Genomic DNA, 6,906 nt, shown 5'->3' on the forward strand with positions numbered 1-6,906 from the left:
CGCAATGCATCACCAGCAAGATACAACTTCCCTGCCCTCAGCTTACTCCTCCCTTACAAGAGATGACACGTTACAGACCTCCCCTGCTGTTAGTCACTGCAGCACTGATTAGATGTCATAATCAAAAGAAAATCAAGATAACTTATCGTCATCTTCCAGTATTTTAGGCTGGAAAAGGTCCTGTCTGCCTCAGTAACGTTAAGCAGAGTCGCCAGATGATCCCCATCACATGAGCAACAACTCTTAAAACTCTGAAGAGACGTGTCATGGGTCTGTGGAGCCCGTTCAAGCAATGAAAAGCAGTAACACTAGCTCTGACTCACAAAAGGAAAACAGCCAAGTTGAAGACATCCTAAGACAGCTTATATTTAGAGAAAGATAGAGGGATTTGCAAAGTGATGCAATTCCTTAAACATAAGCTCCTCTGTTTGACAGGGGACAAAATATGATGAAAAAAGAGTAACACATTTCTCTAAATAATGGTAAATATTTCCTTGAACTTCAGATTTCATCAGCTGTGGATTATCCATCACAAGTGGGTAATGACTACAAGCTACTGTAAATTTTACTTTTTTCCATTAGCAAAGCTGGCTCAAACAGAAAGCGGGGAAGGTGGTGGTGGTCGGTCCACTGGACTGACAAGGTTGCTTTTGAAACATCGTGTTGGAAGGGGAGCACTGCATCAGCTTAACATTTACTGGCCGGTTCTGTGCTTCTCTTCCATCACCCGCAGAGCCTCCCGAGGACGGTCCACAGGGACCGACCACTGCCGGGCTGCAGCAGCGGCTCCAGGCAGACTTCGGGGCCGGTGTCGGAGCACAGCCTCCCGTGCCGGGGCTGCAGGCCGGCCCCCCCGCTCCCGCAGCCTCCGACGGCGAGGGCTGAAGGGCTGCGCTGCCGGACGCGCCGCCCGCCTCGCCCCAGCCGCGCTCGGCGGAGCCCCGCGGCCCCGGCCGCCCCGGGAACGGCCGCCTCGCCCCGGGGTGCGCGCCCGGCTGCCTCGGCCCGGCACCCCCGGCGCGCCCAGGCGGTCCCGGCGCCGTGCCGGGGCGGGGGACGCCGCCGCGGAGTTGATCACTAACTCGCCGGCCCGCTCCCTCCGAGAGCTCCGCCCGCGGGCGCCGCGCAGCCGGCAGCCCCAACGGGGCGAGCGCGGCGCGCCACCGAGGGAGCCGACGGGCACATCGCCCACCCCACGGCCACCGCGACCCGCAGCGCGGCGCCTGCCCCCCTCCACACCCACCTTTCCGCAGGCTCGGCTTGACTCCTCTCTCTTCTCTCCCCTCCCCGCCGCAGCGCCGTGTGCGGTGCGCGGAGACCCGCGCGGAGCGGAGCCCGGTGCGCTCCCCCGCCCTGCCCTGCCGTGCCCCGCGGCGGCGGCCGCGCTGCCAGCGCCGAGGCGTGAGGGCGGCCCCACGTGCGCCGGCTGCGCCAATCGGGGCCGCCCGCGGGCCGCCCACCGCCCCCGCCGCCACCGTCCCGGGCCGCCCGCGAACCGGCGGCGTGGCGCGGCGGGGCGGGCGGGATGCCGGGGAGAAGCGGTGGCTGCGCGGGCAGGAAGCTGGCTTGGGAGGCAGGAGGAAATAAGCGCGTTGGAGCGGAGTTTGGGAGCGCTGAAGGGAGGGAACCCCAAACGCTGCTGCTCGGGGGCTGCGCGCCGCCTCCGCGCCCGCGGGGCCGCCGTGGGGCCGGGCTGGCGGCAGCGCCGCTCCGCGAGAGCGCTCCGCAGGACAGGCGTGCGCCCGCCGCGGCCGGGAAGGCTCCCGCGGGCCGGGTTCCGCCGCGGCCGGAGTCCCGCCGGAGCCGCTGGGGCAGGCGGAGGAGCCCGGCGCCGGAATTGAGAGTTTAGACGGGCAAACCTCCAAAATGAACGTGTAAAGCGCCCTTTCAGCTCTCTGGCGAGTTTCGCAGCGCTAAACGTGCTGGGAACAGACACGCGTTCTCACCTTGGCACAGAGAGCCCGCGGGCGGGAGTCGGGCTCGGCTCTTCCCAGCGGCCCGCGGAGATCCCGGGAGCGGTCAGGTGTGCGATCGCTGCCAGGCCCCCAGCCGCGTTCCTGGAAGGCATTGTCTCCCGCTAAAGCGTCACACGAATCACAGCGGGCTGTTCCTCCACGCTCGGAGGATAAGGCTGGAAACAAATTCTGCTCTTGTATTTCTACATTGGGTGTCAGTGACGTGTCCAGATCCTGGGCCACACGCACTGCTGTGTGTCCACTGTGGCAATGCTGGGAATGTAATGCTTGGAAATAATGAACCAGTCAGTTAGAAAATAAACATTCGCAACATTGCAAAATATTTTTGTACTCTATTTTACAATGTTTAACGCTGAGTTTTTGCATGGTTGTCATTGTGAACTGTAGTTGGTACAACTTCCGTTAGTGAATAGAAATGTAAGCGGACTGTTTCCTCAGGGGGTGTGTGTGTTTTGATCCTGTCATTTAATCAATGGTTGTTGATGCTACATAGTGGCAGTTCCCTACAGCCTCAGTTTTTCAGACCATTACACTCACTTGTGCTGCTGTTCCTTTCGATCTCTCTTAGAAATGCTGTGAAATCCATTCAGTGACTCATATTAATTCCAATAAATTTTGCATGGATATAATGGAAATAGGTCAATCTACTTTTGTAGGCAACAGCCTCCTGCAAATGTCTTCCTATTTTATGTATTAGAAGTTCAACCTCCAGTGGCCTTCAGGTGCCCCTCTGTATTAAAACCAATTTTTCAAAAGGGAGATCCCTTTTTTTCTGTGAGTATTATGGCCAGTAGAGTTCAGTGTCTCCAGCATCTGTGAATTTCAGGCCAGATGGATAGGCATGAATGGAAAACAGGGACGACAGGCCACAGTTAGGAAAGGCAAAGTTGGAAACAAGGTTTGGTATTTTTTTTCTGATGAATCTGAGCATTGAGGCCTTCAAAGAGTTCAGCATGACCTTTTTTAGAAAGATAAACTTGGGAACATCCAGGTAAGTGATGCATCTTTATCTACTATCCAAATACTGGGTCATTTAAAATGTTATTTTCTAACTTTTGTGCAGCCATACAGACTAGGAATGCTGAAGTTACAATGGGTATTGCCTGATTACAGAAACCAAGAGAAAAGCTGAATATGTCTTCATGAGCACTAATAATGACACTTTTCAGCCCTTCAGCCTTTCACCCGTTTTTTCTTCTCTTTTAGTGTATTTTTGCAAGCTTTGGGTTTTGGGAATTTTTTGTTTGTTTTTTTTTTTTTTTTTTTCATTTTGTTTTTGATTTTTTCCTCTTCTTTTGTTTTCTGGTTCGTTTTTTTTTTTCCCCTCTTGTAGGTTCCCCTCTTGCAAGCAATGTGTTTTAGGTAAGAGTAGAAATTAAAGTTCCAGCTTTTATTCTTGCAGCTACTCAGACTTTTCAAATTTGTCTAATTTTTGCTTCCATTGTCTTTTGAACTGATAGTATTTAATTTGAGTTACTGGACTGATGTTGCTAGAAATGTATTGATGTAAATTGTATTGCTGGCCTTGAGTTTATATTTAAGCATATAGCTTGTCATTTCCAGTGACATGTATGCTTGTAAAATGTCTTCAGTGTCCTTGGGCTTGTCAGGCTGAGTGGCATGCTTGGGCTCAGCCATTGTTCTCCTCCTATGGCTGGATAAATTTATTAGTTACAGATTTAGCATACAAAAACTGTCCAGCAGCTTTCAACCTTCATGCCAAACAGGTGGGTTGCAAGTGAGTTTCCACATGGAAAGCAAGGAAAGCAAGTGGGTTTCAACATGGAAGCAGCCGTAAGCAACACAAAAAAATGTGTCAGTCAACCACATAAAATTATTTAAGTTCCTAAGGGGTCCAGTTAGATGAATGAATTTGAAAGGTTAATCCCACTGCAGTATTCCAGAATTCTTCACAGAGCTTACCATCTTGATAGTAGAACAGGACATGTTTGTGTCTCTCCTACCCCAATTCATAGTCTGTTATCTCAGTACAAACAAACCTCACCTCTAACATAAACATTCCTTGTAGCAATCTCTGGCCAGGAGACAGAGCTTGAACCGAGGTAGTGATAGTGTTTTAAATAATTTTAAATTATTGTACCAAAGCACATCTCTAAGAAGAATACTATTTGTAGGAGTGAGATCTGAGAAACAAAGTCAGAGCTTGCCTGTATGTCCTGTAATCCTGTGGGATCAGGAGAGAGGTCCAGATTCAGAAAGGTTCCCTCTTCATCAGTTCCACTGGAATAGAGATGAAATAGAGATATTGGTGGTTTTCTGTGTGTAAGACTCATCTGAGTATTCAAAAGCAAACCTTAGCCTTTGCTCCAGGAACACATAAGGCTATCGAAATGGTTTGTGTGCAAGATACTTAAAATTACGTTTAGATAATAAACTGTTTCTGAGAAACATGACCTCAGGATTAAGGCTAAAGAAGTGATTTGTGGGCCTAGAGAGCAGAAGTCTGACTGTTGCAGTTATGCAGTTGAACTACCAGAATGTCACTGATAAGCAGCTTGATAAAGGACTAACAAGCAGATATTTACAATTCCTCACAGCACTAACAGTGCAGGATACCCGAAGTCTTATATAGGAAATAATTTTTAAATGCATTATTTAAAGATATGTAGCATAAACTGAATGTACAAGGCTGCTAATGACAAGTGCTGGGCCTCATGCTTAGTGCATAGCCAAAGTCATTAAGCAATTTAAGTGCTTTACAGTGGCAAGACAGAGAAAATGGATCATAAGAAAGTGTGTGATACAATTTCCTGATGAACTATATAGAGAGCAGAGCTGTGTCCTGGACTTTAGAATTCTCAGGTAGGAGCCAGCACTGGGTTCTGAGTCACCTGCATACACTGCCCCCCCAGCTAATTGTTCTAGTCCTCAGATCATGAAACCCCTCATGGCAAATCCACCAAGTCTGTGGGTGGAAGTAGAGAGAGTCAGGGGCTGGGTGGTGGCAGGGGCAATCTCTAGGGCAGGCAGAGTTCCTGTTGCCTACTGGGAGAGCAGCCAGGCTCTGAGTCAAGAGGGGCCCTTTGAAGAGCTGGTGGCAGGAGGGGTAAACCCTTGTGCAGCATGGATAAAAGCAGAAGCTACTCATCTGTGACCAATGCAGAACTACAGCACATCCCCACTGTGTCATCTGAAGGACCACCACTGTTTTTCTTTATGCTTCAGAATAAATAGGTTGTGTTGTTTCTTCCAATGATGAAAGAATGCCTCCATATGTAGAAAAGTGGACAGATTTTCTTCTGTATTTTTGTGAAAGATACAAATAAAATTTTAACATAAAAAGATACTTCCCATGATCCTTGCTGAGTCGTATTTTCTTGCAGAAGTCCTCAGTATGAGCAAGTTTTGCTAAACAAAAAGAAATTTAATACAAGCCAATCCAGAGAATTAATATGATTTACTACAGTTTGCAAAAAAAAAACCATTATGTGTCTATGCAATGCAAAATTGATGTTTATAATAATAGATAGAGACTTTTTAGTGGTAGTAGGGTCATTTGACGAATTGCTTCTAGCCCTTTCTTACCAATGGAAGGAGCATTCAGGAATTCTGCACTTCTTTCAGCAGCAGAATGCATTGGCAGGTAGCAAAGGAGGCCTTCCTTCTCTCTTATCTCCAGGACTGTGCCTTTCCCATATGATAAAAACATATCTCCCCTCAAACACCTTCTTGAAAGTATTCCTTCTGTGCAGCTGAAAGAGCAGCCACAAGGACTGAGCATAGGAAGCAAGACAGGCTGAGCAAAAAAGCATGTCAGGATATGGGATATTCCACAGCAGGATCTGTGGGACATGTAAAGCAAAGGAGGTTCATTGTGGGCCTCTCATCTTATGGCACCATAAAACAAGAGCAGGAAGTTTCACTACTCCAATATGTCAATAAAAGAACAGCATATGGAGAATGCTGTTCCACAGTCAAAAGATGGTTTTATTTTCTTTAAGACAGACAAAATGAGGCAAGAGAAATAAATATTTCACCATTTTTCTGTTCATTCTTTATTCACTGATATATTCTGGTGTTTATTAATTTCCTGTTTACACTAAAAGCAATATCTCTAACTGCAAACTCAGATGTCTAAGCCTGCCAATTGAAAATTAAAATGTTTCATTAAGTAGGAACACTGTCCAAAATAAATAACCTTTAATTCAAATTAATTAAGATAACATCAAGATATGCAGAGACATAGATAGATATGTGTGTATCTATATGTGGACAGTCCAAATCCCTAATTACTGGGATACATTAAAATTGTCCCAGTTCCTGCAATGAAGGTACTGGATTGTGTTGTCAGAACATGCTTGGACAAGTTTAAAAATAACTATGTGAAAATGAGGTGAGTAATTGCCTTCATTGACCAGTGGTGGCTCAGAAGACTTGCAGGCACAGCAAGGCAGAGCAGGGTGAGGAGGCACAAGTGAGCCTCAGACATCTTGGAAATGTTTGTGATATTTTCCTAAATTTCTTTTAGAATATGCACTTTTCTGAAAAGACATACAATGTGTTAGGCAGCAGTGGAAGCTTTTCAGAGATTTGATTTTTCCATGCTTCTAGGACTGGAAAGACCCTGTCATTTTATTAGATCTGGTTGGCTTAGTCACTAATTACAGGTTTCTTTTGACCAGTAGATAAAATCTGTGCATAATGTTTATGATTATCAGGGGAGTGACATCATGTGCTGCCTGGCCTAGCACAGTATATGACCTAACCACAGAAATTCTGCTGTGATTTGTAATAGGGTATGGGGAATGCAACATAAAATTATATATCATTTGCACAGCATGCCTTACTATTTATCATCACTTAATGGTTAGTATCATAGCCATGTGGACAGTGGTGTTAAATATCACGGGTCTGAGTATGACATCCAAGGACTTTAGAAAGGTTAGAAATATGCTTTCATGACAGTTAA

The 6,906-nt window shown here is 47.0% G+C and overlaps 1 protein-coding gene across 4 annotated transcripts in view; it reads right to left on the bottom strand.

Annotated features, from left to right (window-relative positions):
- Window positions 1–2,111, bottom strand: part of STXBP6 (syntaxin binding protein 6) — a 98,223-nt gene extending 96,112 nt beyond the window's left edge. Inside the window, exon 1 of one of the 4 annotated variants that reach the window (XM_059474035.1) lies at window positions 1,947–2,111. The gene's annotated coding sequence lies outside the window, so the exon portion shown is untranslated. Of the gene's footprint in view, window positions 1–1,243; window positions 1,457–1,946 lie in introns of those variants that run through there. The other 3 variants (XM_059474032.1, XM_059474033.1, XM_059474034.1) reach the window with 3 other exon arrangements.
- Between the last annotated feature and the right edge of the window lie 4,795 nt (window positions 2,112–6,906).

The sequence above is a fragment of the Ammospiza nelsoni genome, chromosome 6 (genome assembly GCF_027579445.1).
Source record: "Ammospiza nelsoni isolate bAmmNel1 chromosome 6, bAmmNel1.pri, whole genome shotgun sequence".
Lineage (NCBI taxonomy): Eukaryota > Metazoa > Chordata > Aves > Passeriformes > Passerellidae > Ammospiza > Ammospiza nelsoni.